Source organism: Lissotriton vulgaris, chromosome 5 (assembly GCF_964263255.1).
Source record: "Lissotriton vulgaris chromosome 5, aLisVul1.2, whole genome shotgun sequence".
Classification (NCBI taxonomy): domain Eukaryota; kingdom Metazoa; phylum Chordata; class Amphibia; order Caudata; family Salamandridae; genus Lissotriton; species Lissotriton vulgaris.
This window is the reverse complement of record NC_141693.1, coordinates 889393096-889405694: the sequence shown is the minus strand read 5'-3', so window position 1 is coordinate 889405694 and position 12599 is coordinate 889393096. Positions and strand designations below refer to the sequence as shown.

Genomic DNA, 12599 nt, shown 5'->3' with positions numbered 1-12599 from the left:
AGACTTGACTTTTTCAGTGGGTTTACCCCCCAGACTTTTTGCTTTTTGGCTTCCTGTTTTTGACATGTTTTTGTTGGTTTTAGGACTCTGACTACTTTACCACTGCTAATCAGTGCTAAAGTGCCTATGCTCTCCATATAAATGATGTTACGGATTGGTGTTTCCCACAGTTGGCTTATTTGATTTACTGGTAAGTCCCTAGTAAAATTCACCAGGTGTGCCAGGGCCAGTTACTCAAATGCTGCTAGTGGGCCTGCAGCACTGATTGTGCCACCCACACAAGCAGCCTTTCAAAGGGTTCTCAGACCTACTACTGTAGTTTCTGTGTGCAATCTCTACTGCCATGTCGACCTGGCAAGTGCACCCACTTGCCAGGCCCTAACCTTACTTTTTATTACATATGAGTCACCCCTAAGGTATGCCCAAAGTACCCCCGTGGGCAAGGTGCAGTGTATGTGAAAGGTAGGACATGTATTGGTGTGTGTGTGACATGTCCTGATAGTGAAATACAGTGTATTTTGTTTTTCACTATTGAAAGGCTATCTATCTGTCCCATAGGATAGAATGGGAGGTACTTTGTAGCATCTTACAAGTATAACTTCCCATTGGGACGAGATAGAGAAATGGAGTTTAGTATGCATGTACTCAGAATGTAAAACTTAATCTTTTAGTAAAGATGATTTTTATGTTGTGTGTTTGAAAATACCACTTTTAGAAAGTGGGTATTTTATTGCTTAGCCATCCCGTGTGCCTCTGCTGGGTTGTGGATTGACTGTCTGGCTTTGGAGTTACAGAGGCTGGTGATATGCATTCACTGTATACAGCCACGGAAGGGGGGGGGGTTGAGGTGTGTTCTGCCTTTCCTGGATGAGTCTGGGCTGGGCTGAATAGGCCCGGTCTGCATTTAGAGTGGTGGGAGGAGATATCCCTTGCACCTCAATGGGCCTGGTCTGCCTTGGACAATGCTGTCTCCACCACCTGTCGGGAAGCTGGACCAGACTGGACTGAACTGGTTTGGGCTGTGCACAGACACTCTCTGCCCAAAAGAACAAAGAGAAACTGAGTATAAATATTGGGGCCCGACCCCAGAACTTTAGATTAATGTTGAACTAAAGGAACCTGCAGGAAGAAGAGCTTGAAAAGATGTCAGTTGGAACTGCCACTTTTCTGCATGCTCTGCTGTGTTGGCATGCTGCTTGCTGCTTATGTCTTTGGCAGGGAAAAGACTGGACTGTACTTTCATCATCCTGCTGATAAAGTTTTCTCCAAGGGCTTGAAGTAGAGCTTTCCTCCTGTTGAAAGTCTCAGGGCGCTAAAAGACTTCAGACAACTTGCTTGGATCAAGGAACCTGCCAAGAAGAAGAGCTGGAAGAACTGCCAGGAGGAGTACTGTCCCTTTGCTGTGTTGTTGCTTTGCTGGGTTGGCCTGCAGTTGCTGTTTCTGCCTTTGGCAGTGAAAGGACTGGGCTGAACTTTCGTCACTTGTCGCTGAGTATCTCCAAGGGCGTGAAATAGAGCTTGCCTCTTGTACACAAAGTCTCAGGGGCAGCAAAGACTTCACTTACCTCTGGGTACCGCCTCTGGAACTGTGGGTTTCAGTTGCCACAGAGAGGGAAAGCAGCTGACAACCCTGCAGGCTCTGTGTCCTGAGGGCACCACTGCACTTCGCACCACAACCCTGGTCTCACCGATTACTGCCACCGACCCGCTGCTTGCACGCGTCCTGTGGGCACTGCACTCCCCACCGCCTTGCTTCACTTCGCTGCCCTGGTTTCACCGAAGTTGCTGCATGTTGACCTTGACACCTGTGACTGCACCTTGGTATTGGGGCACCGCTTGTAAGTTACACGATGCCCCATCCCAGACCGCATTCTGGCCGACCAACGCCAGCTCCCATCAACCATCACTGCCACTTGCACTGTGACCTGTCAGCACAGCAATGAGCACCGCCTCCTACCGCACCGCAGCCCCGTTCTCATCGCCGCTGGAATACCATCACAGAGCAGTTGCCTGCACCGCTTCTTGAGGGCACCACACTCCGCACCGCTATGCTTCACATCGCAATCACGACAATTGCCACAATCGGTCTGCACCGACGCGGTCATCTGGTAGGGTTGGATTCTGTTGTTTTCAGCACTGCAGTTGCCCCGGACGGAGCTACCGGCTGCAAGGAACTGCATTTTAAAGTATTCTCGCAAAGTGCATATTTTGGATTACTGTATATTGGTCTTTTATAGTTTTGGTCTTGTTTGTACAGATAAATATTGGTTATTTTTCCAAAACTGCTGTGGTGTCCTTTTTATGGGATTTTCACTGTATTACTGTTAGTTATGTGCAAGTGCTTTACACACTGCCTCTGAGATAAGCCTGACTGCTCATGCCAACTACCAAGGGAGTGAGCAGGGGTTGTTTCAGTAGTGTATCCCCCTTATCCGGACTAGAAGGAAGGGTCCCTAATTGGACAAAGGTGCAAACCATTGCCAACTGCAGACACCCCCCCATTTCTAACATTTATTCTATACATGTGTCGTGTATCTAGAAACAAATGGTTGTAAGTCTTGTAAAATTGACCAAAATGATCACTTCTTTCTTGTGACCACTATTGCGGTTTGTATTGCCCTCCTTGTTTGTTTCTCTTTAAAATCAAATTTCAGGATAGTTTTACTGGAAACTAAGCTGCATTTAATTTTACAGAACACAAGTAGAACAGAAGCATGTTTTTTAGGGTAGAATATATATATTTTTTTAACCTGCTAAGTGCAAAACTTCTTATCTTCATGAATGGTCAATGGCCTCAGCAGAGAAGCTAGAGAGAAGGTAAAACCTGGTCTGTTGCACTGAAAGTGCATGTTTATTTCACCAACCCAGGTGCAGTTGTGTTCACAGTAGTAGACAATCTGAGCCAAATACTAATGTGTTCAGTTTCTCCTGCCCGCAGCTCAGAACCCGTGTTCTTCAGTTTGCTTTCAGTTACTAACCGCTCTGTACTTCTAAGGGCACAATCTTGGACTCCCAACCTCTTCTGTAGTAGTAGAATGTACATCATAGCTAGCACCTTCCTTTTGTGATGTAAGTTTTGTCTCATTGTAATTGCTATCAGTCCTATGAGACAAATTATGTGAAAAGGGTTGACAACCACTCTGATATGTCTGACATTGTCCCTGTTACTGCTACCCAAAGGTTACTAATCAGTATTCACGTCCACCTCCAGTGGCGTATCAGAGGGGGGGGCTCTATCTGCGGCCGTTCGCCAGCACCCCCCCCCTTACCTGCGGCCATAGCAGGGCTGCAAACACAGGGGCAATTGCAGGCGGCCAAAGGTCTAGCTACGCCACTGTCCACCTCATATGTTTGTAAGTGCCCACTTCAGTACTTGCTGCACGTGTGAGTTTTTCACTGCCTTCTGGGTTTATTTGTGCATTATCCGATGGATCATACATGCATATGTATATATCTGAGGGCTATGGGTTTTCTTAAAGCATTCCTTAAGGCTGATTTGCGGGAGCTGTATACTCTGCATTTTATTTCTCTGGTGGTGTGCCCAGATCATAATCTCACTATTCTCCAGTTTATTCATCATCTTTACAGATATATACTCCACATACAATTCAGATCCAACCCCACGTTCTCCACATCACAAAAATGCTTTCTTTTTCATACATATGTTTAGTTCGTTAGGGAAGTTTGGCCAGGCTTCAACAACTCTCCTCTGCTCCATACATCTGTAAAAAAAACAAAGTGTGTTACTAGACTTTTCAGGTAACGTAAAGCTCTGAAAACAGGCTATCCCCTCTGCCTTTTTGTGTGAACAAATTAGGATGGTTGCATTTCTGTGGCTAATTCATTAACCCTTTCAGTGCGGGTGTCGGCCACTTTCTGACAATAGGGAGATATATAAAGTCTCCCTTGGTGCGCGGCACTAGAAAGAGTCTTTAAACAAAAATATATCGATATTTAAAATTGTTTTAATATTTACTTCAGGAAGAAGTCCTCTCAAGCAGTTTTACTTTCACTAAATCAGTGCTCTGGGGCATATCTCAGCCCCCGAGCACTGATTTTCTTTGGTGAGGTATCATTAAAAATGGGTGAATCTGCCTTTTCCAATGGTGCCTGTGCCCAGTGGTTCCCTGCTTGGGGATCGCCACAAGCAGGCATACTCCAACTAGGCACCAGGCAGGCCATGACAAATCTACTCGCCCACTCACCATGGCTGGTGAGTCAGATTTTTATCAGGTTTAGCTATCTATAAGACCTACTCTTCCACTCTTGAGTGAAGTTAAACTGGAAAGGAGCAGGTTTCCTGTTCATTCAGAAATTGAATGAGCAGTTAAATCGCCTTTACATCTTGTTTTGATCTTGACACATTTGCTGTCTGTTCAAGGACAGAGGTCAAATGTCAGTTTGTCTTTTTATTAATTGCTTCTGAGTTCATCCTGGAAATTGGTGTTTACTTTTTTTTTTATCTCATAGTATAGTTAGAGGTTCTGTCAAGTGATCTATCTGACAATTGTAGTAAACTACTTCTCTGTGGTGCTCTACTGATTAGAATGTTGATGACATCATAGAATGCCTGGGGTGACTCTCTGCAAACACAACAGGTGATGGACCGAATGTGGATCAATGTCACACACTCACCCCAGTCCAAAGATCTGGGCCCAAATCCATCGTTTATTTGCACTCCACACCACCCTGGGTTAGACAATGGCGATATGCAAATCAGCTCTGACCCCGTGCCCCAGGGGAAGGGGATGTGGCATATAGTAGCATTTAGTAGTTTCTTTCTGTTGTGTTGCTTATTTCTGCACTGTTCCTTTAACCACACACACTCTTTCCTATGTCATTACTGAATGTAGAACCTTGCATATGTCATCTTGATGTGCATCCTTTGTAAGTGTCAGTTATCCATTGATGCTGATCTGTGCTGGATGATTTGTACTGTGCTCTTCGAATAAACTACTTCTACCTTGACCATCCTTGGATTTATCTTCATTTCACTGGCGACGGGATTCGAAGAGCAGAACCCACGTGGATACCTGATCTAAATTGGAAATTTTACCTGAATTCCTCGTTTTTCTAAGAAGGACATTATTCTACTTTGGACTTGGTAACTATACTATAGACTTCATTTACCTTTGGATTAAGCTTATACCTGGCTTATCATTAACTTTGAGCGTTTTTTAACTTTAAATACAGCGTTTTTGCGATTTGGGAAACAAGAACTTTAAATTTACCTTCTCTTAAAGGAAATTAACATTCGTCAACCTAATGACTTCGTGTTATGAAGCTGTTAACTTAAAGGAAATACAGTGACTATTGTTTTAAATTTGCCTTTGAGAAGTGTTTAACTCATATAAGCGTTACCGCTTTTCCATACGTTTTCCCAAGCGCATTCATCTCGCTCCAGCGCTCGCGCTAATTCTAAACATAAACAATTCCTAATAACGAAATTGCTCCAGCGCTCATAACCTTTACAAAGGTAAACAATTCCATCAACGAACCTCCTTGCTCCACGGCGTTCCTTCATTGATGCTGCAACGTGCCGCTGTGAATTCTGGGAAGTTTACGTGTGACGTCACACGCTACAGCGTAACGGCGGCCATCTTAATAAAACTTGAAGGCGCGTACACCGCTGTTGCAGGTTTCCATGACAACGTCAAGTAACGACGTGAGACTAACAGGAACGGAGCGACGGAATTAATTACTTTGACAGCGAGTTATCCTTACGGTGATTCGCACACCTTGTCCTACCAGATCTTCGTGCAACTCGCAAAGAAAAGAAAAAGGGAGTTTAAACAATTCAACAGCGTGTCACAAGTAACAGTGATTCGCACACTTTTCTTACCTTCAAGCGAGTTATCGTCCACGGTGATTCGCACACCTTGTTAATTTGAGTATTTTATTGATTACAGTACAATTTAATCTGCTAATTTACAGTACATTTTATTGCATAAATTTCATTTTAATTGTGTTTTTGCACAGTTAGTGATAGACTAAGCAATTAATCCAGCATTTTTCTCCATCTAGTTTCTTTTAATTGTTGTAGCAGTAGGTTAATTTAGGATGACTCAACCTAACTACAATATCAGTCCTCCTCAGGCATTTTGGGTTTCTGGTAATGAGCCACCCCTTAAGTGGTTGGAATGGAAGCCTTATTTTTGTAATTACATTGATGCATTAGATGAGGATGGAAATATGTCTCATGCTCAAAAAAAGAGACTTCTTCTTCATTCTTTAGGTCCTGTTGGACTAAAAGTTTATGAAACTATGACTAAACCCTCCTTTCCTGGTGATTTAAATGTTTATATGTTAGCACTATTACATTTAGACACTTATTTCGCTCCTAAGGTGTGTATTGGCGTAACAAGGTATAAATTTTTCTCTAGGAAACAAACTAAAGAAGAAAATATTGATCATTTTTTAGCTGATTTGAAGAAATTATCCTTGGATTGCAAATTTGGTGTTATACAAGAAGAGTTAATTAGAGACCAAATCGTTATGCATTCGTACAATACCTCCATACAGGATAGGTTATGGATTAATGGGGACTCTCCTCTTGATGATATTCTTGCCATCGCACGCAAGGCAGAAATGTCTGGCAGATGCGCAAATGTGATAAAGAATGATAACTGTGCAATGTCTAATGATGTTGTTTGTAAAATTAACGCCACGGACAGGAAAAAACATAACTATAGTCCTAGGCAGTCCTTTGGTTCTAACAACAAATTTTCTAAACATCCTCAGTTTTCCTCAAATGTTAAACTTAAATGTTATAGATGCAACAGTTTAGACCATTTGGCTGACTTTAAAGGATGTCCTGGGTTGAAAACCAAATGTTCTAGCTGTGGATTGAAAGGCCATTTGACGAAAGCATGTAATAGAAAAAAGAGAAGCAAAGTAAATTTCGTGAATGATAATGATGAGGAAGAGAATTTTGAAAATGATGTGGAAGATAATCTAGTGATGAATGTCCATGATAAGTTGGTTTTAAGAATAAGAGATGAAGACATGGTTAACAAGCCTATTTGTACAATGAGTATTGGGGGTGTAATTGTAAAAATTTATGCCGATTCGGGCTCACCTTATACCATTGTTAATGAAGATATGTGGAAGTCTTCATTTATTCAACATGTGGGGGAGAAATTATTACCATCAGATATCCACCCGGAAGGTTATTTAGGAGACCCAATTTCCATTTTGGGTTTTCGTTGGTTTGTTTTCAGGTTCAAAGACAGGGAATGTAGAGGGAAACTGTACATTTCAAAGAAAGGACCACCTGTTTTAGGGTGGTTCGACCAAAAACAACTCCACATCATATTGGATCCTAATAGTAAAGAACAAGTTTTAGTAGTTGATGACTGTTCTATAGTTACAGATAGCATTTTAAAGAAATTTCCAAAGGTTTTTAGTAAAACCTTGGGGAATTTAGTTGGTTTTGAACACAAAATCATACTAAAGGATGATGCCTGTCCAAAGGTACACAAGTGTAGGAACGTACCTATCTTAGTGAGAGATGAAGTCAGTAAAGAACTTGATAAACTTGTGTCTACTGACATCATAGAACCTATTGAGGCGAGTGAATGGGTTTCGCCAATTGTCGTCGCAAGACGGAGCAACGGCAAAATCAGGTTGTGTGTTGATCTAAGGTATTTAAACAACAACATCGTGGTTGATAAATTCCCACTTCCCAAAATCAATGAGATGGTCTCTAGTGTTGGTAATGCCCAGTGGTTCTCTACCATAGACCTATCATCTGCATACCACCAGATCTCCTTGTGCCCCGATTCAATGAAGTTTACGTCCTTTGTGACGCCTTTTGGGTGCTTTCGTTATAAACGCATGCCGTTTGGCTTAGCTTCAGCGGCTGCTGTTTTTCAACGGCTTATGTACCAATTATTCAAGGGAGAAAAAGGTGTCAGATATTTTCAAGATGATATTCTGGTCTTTGGGGACGATGAGAATGAGCATTTATCGAGGCTACATAAGGTTTTGGATATTCTTGAGAGCAAGGGTCTTACAGTTGAACATTCCAAATGTAAATTTGCTCAAAAAAGTGTAACTTATTTAGGACATATTATTGACGCTGAAGGGGTTAAACCCAAACCCTCTTTGGTTTCTGCAATCTCCGAGGCTCCTATTCCTGCAAGTAAAGAGGACATCAAGTCGTTCTTAGGAATGGCTGAGTTTTGCTCAAAATATGTTCCTAATTTTGCAAGTGTCTCATACAACATTCGACAACTTTTAAAAAAGGGTGTGAAATTCGAATGGTCAAAGTCCTGTGATGAAGATTTCTTGAATATTAAGAATGCTATTGCCCAGACCACTGCCTTGCATAGTTTTGATCCATCTTTTGAGAATGTAATTACCACAGATGCAAGTAACAAAGGTTTGGGGGCAGTTTTGGTACAAATTGATGAGAAAGGAAAGGAAAATATAATAGCCTATGCCTCTAGATCCCTTTCTCCTTGTGAAGAGAAGTACCCTATAATAGAAAGGGAGGCCTTAGCCTGTGCCTGGGCACTTGAGCATTTCAAGTCTTTTATATGGGGAAAAATGTGTTTGTTAAGAAGTGACCACAAACCATTAGTAAAGATTTTGACTACCGAAGGAGTTATCAACGCTTCTGCTCGCCTAGCTAGGATTTCTATGAGGTTACAGAATTTCATATACAAAATCATTTATGTACCAGGTAAAAGCAATGTTCTGGCTGATTTTCTGTCAAGAATGCCTGTAATGTTAGAGGAAGTGGATAATAATGAGTGGAATGAATTACAAATTGCATATGTTCATGATGAAGGACTGTCAGCCTTTAGCAAAGAAGAGTGGAACAAGGACTATCTTGCTGATGAAGGTTTACAGAAAGTTATCTCTTTCACCATTGAGGGTTGGCCAGATAAGAAAGATGTTCTTGATGATAATTTAAAGCCCTTTTGGGAGATTAGGTCTGAACTCTCTGTTTCTCATGACACCTTATTAAGGGGTGAAAGAATCATTCCCCCTAATGGGTTGCGGGAAGGAATAATTGAACTTTGCCATGAAGGTCACCCTGGAATTGTTAGATCCAAATCCTTAGTAAAGAATTTATTCTGGTGGCCGGGTTGTGATTCTCATATAGAAAAAATTGTTAGAGATTGTACCATTTGTGCTTCTGCTGACAAAACTTTGCGTACTTTCCGTCCTCCTATGTTGGAGTGTTCTCCTCCTGAATCTACTTGGGAATCAGTTTCAGTAGACATTATGGGTCCTGTTCAGGATCAGGATGGTTCTCAGAGGTATTTGATTGTGATCATTGATTTGTTTTCTAAATGGCCTGTGGTCAAAGTTGTAGAAAGAGCGGATACTGATTCAGTTTTAAGTTTTCTGGATGAAACTTTTGTCACTGAAGGCATTCCTTCTTGCATTCTCACCGATAATGGTGTTCAATTTTTATCTGTTAAGGCAAAAAGGTATTTTAGCAAACTTGGTATCAGACATAGGACAACGTCGCTTTACAATCCTAGTGGCAATGGTGTTGTGGAACGTTTTAACAGGGTTTTGAAGAACACTATTCAACTTTCTATTAATAACAATCTAGATTGGCAAACTCAGGTTGGGAAAGTTGTTTGGAACTATCGCATTACTGTGAATGACTCTACAGGTATTTCTCCTTTTGTTTTGATGAAGGGTAGGAACCCACGTTCAAAAACCATTCCCACTTGGTTATTTTCAAGTGAAATTGATCCCTACTCAAAAGATTTAGTTAAGGCGCGGTTAGTTCAAGTCCACGATAAAAGTAAAAGATATCATGATTTGAGGCATGGATCAAAGGAGGTGATTATAAATGTTGGTGACTGGGTCAGAATTAAAAAACCTTTCAAGGTACAGAAGGGTGAGTCTTCTTTTTCTGAACCTTTCCAAGTTTTGGAAGTTTTGAAAAATTCCGTTAAACTTAGTAATAGGAAGGTTTGGAACTTAAGTAGAGTTGCCAGATGCAATCCTGGTTCTTCCCCTAAAGTTGATGTTTCCAATCAAGTGTGGAAACCTGAAGATTTGGAGGTTGATGACTCTAATTGTAATTTGGATTCCTTCCATGGTTCTGGAGTTGTTAGCTGCCCTAGTTCGTGTGAAGTTCCAGATCATAGTTTGGCTGTCACTGGAAGCAATAGCTCAGATTCTCCTTGCAGTATTCCTGTGGAGTCAATTGCCACTCCAAGGGAGGATTGTTTGGTTTCTGGTGAGGAGTCTTCTCTCCGCCATTCCTCAAGGAAGAGGGTGGTTCCTTCGTGGCTTAAAGATTATATCACTAGTAACAGTTAAAGATTATATCAGATTGTATCACTTGTAACATTTAAGGTCTTATCACAAATTTAGTTAGTGTTTGCTGTAGCTGTTCTTTTTTCCATTATTTGTTTTTTTTTCTTTCCTTTTCTTTTTCCTTTATTATAGAAAGGGGGATGTGTTGTGTTGCTTATTTCTGCACTGTTCCTTTAACCACACACACTCTTTCCTATGTCATTACTGAATGTAGAACCTTGCATATGTCATCTTGATGTGCATCCTTTGTAAGTGTCAGTTATCCATTGATGCTGATCTGTGCTGGATGATTTGTACTGTGCTCTTCGAATAAACTACTTCTACCTTGACCATCCTTGGATTTATCTTCATTTCACTTTCCATCTAGAATTTAGCATGTTCTATTTCTGCTCATACTTATGATTATAGTTTTTCTGTTCATGCTAATCATACCTCATGCAGTACTTGTTGTACTTTATTTATTTGCGTACTTCACTTTTGTACCTTTATGCAAATGTCACACTTGAGGTATCTTTGTCTGTGTTTTCTTCTTTCTTTCCTCATTCACTAAGGAGAGAGGATGTGTAGTAAACTACTTCTCTGTGGTGCTCTACTGATTAGAATGTTGATGACATCATAGAATGCCTGGGGTGACTCTCTGGCTCTTAACGTCAGTTGATCTACTCAGGCTGAGCTGATGAGAGCTAGCTCCTGGTGGGGTTTTATCTATCTTACTTCTGTACCTGTTATCTTGGAAGGAACTTACATTAAAGGAACCTATATCTACAGTGGACTCTTGTCACTTCCTTTACCACAGTTTGGCGACGTTTCTTAAGGAGGATGAACTTACGCGTGAACTAAGGAGAAAGGACGACTAAGGAACTTAAAGACAAGGAACTAAAGACTTTATGGACTCTCAAACTCAAATTGAAACCCAAAGGTAACGCCCCAGCCAACCCCACCAGTGTCCGTTCCACCACCTGGACAGCCTGCAATCTGGGTGTATGTTACCTGTTGAGCCTGCAACCTGGGCGTTTCTTTCTGTCTTGCCTGCTGTCACCTTGCTCCTGTTTGGAAAGTTTACTCTTCCCTGAGGTCTGCGTTGTTTTTATTGGCCTTCATTCAGTCTGGGAAGCGTCAAGCGTTGACAGAAACTGGCAATTTATATGTGAGGAGGTTTGACAGCTTTAGTCACAAACGCCGTGAACGTTTTTATCTCTCTCAGAGGAACTGTTGTGCTGATTTGTTGCTCTCGCAAGCGCAAGCTCGTTCTGCATCTGAAGTCAAGTGAGTGAACTGTTTCAGTTGGTCTACTGTGTGTCTGGGCAAGCGTGATTACGTGGAGGAAGTATTACAAGTCGAGGCGTTAATTGGTCCGTGCCTCCAACAACATCGTTAGACAGAGACCAGTTTTGTGCGCGGTTTTACATGATTGCCGTGATGCTGAGAGACTGATTTGCTGTGCGCGGTAAAGATTGTGCCAAGATTCACAGGTGACTTTATTCTAGTTTCTCTGTAGCCTACCCTGTTACGAGTGCTTCAACTGTCACCCTGTGTTTCCGTTGGAGAATCTCGTTCTTCTCCAGTCTCTTCGTGTCTGTCTCCTCCTTTCTTCTGATGCCGTACTGGAACGTACAGAGGGTGTTGGTGAACTGCTTCGTGACGCTTCAGCCCACAGCCAATTACAGCGCTTCTCTCCTTTTCTGACGCGTGAGTTGTTTTCACCAGTCTCCTGGCAGCTTTCATATACGCGTCAGCGCGCAACGAACGAGAAGCCATTTTTGGTTGTCATGACTACACTACTCGAGAAGAGTAACCGATCCGTGACACATTCCTTTGCGTGAGCGTTTTGATAAGTCTGCTGCTGCTCAGAACTATGACCACAGCTGTTCTCTACCTCGGAATTTGAATAGCTTTTCAAGACTCGTTTCAGCGCGTTTGTTTTTTTTTTCCTCGGGTGATATACACACCTGTGTATACATGGGAAATCTCTGCTTTCTCTTCGTTGTGCTGACCATGATGTTGTGTTTAAGGGAGGTGTGGAGCAATGGAGTGGAAGGGACTTTACTCTTGGACTTCTTCACATTCTTCTTGGCTGACGTGAGTCCACAGCGTCTGCAGAGAGCAGAGTACAATGACCCCGGGTGAGAGGTCGCTCACCGGAGCAGTGTGTTATTTATTTATTTGTTTCTTGCAGCTAATTTACCATTGCACATTTTTCAATGTAGCTTTATTTTGTGGTGGTCTGGTATGGTGTGTCGCAAACTTCTCTTGCTCTAATTTAAATTCTGTATTCTGTGTTAGGTCATGTCCTGGTTGGATGTTGCTGG

At 41.9% G+C, this 12599-nt stretch overlaps 1 protein-coding gene across 7 annotated transcripts in view; it reads left to right on the top strand.

The window, feature by feature from the left end:
* Positions 1-12599, top strand: part of PLCE1 (phospholipase C epsilon 1) — a 1649974-nt gene that overhangs the window by 24445 nt on the left and 1612930 nt on the right. The gene's annotated exons all lie outside the window — the stretch shown is intronic.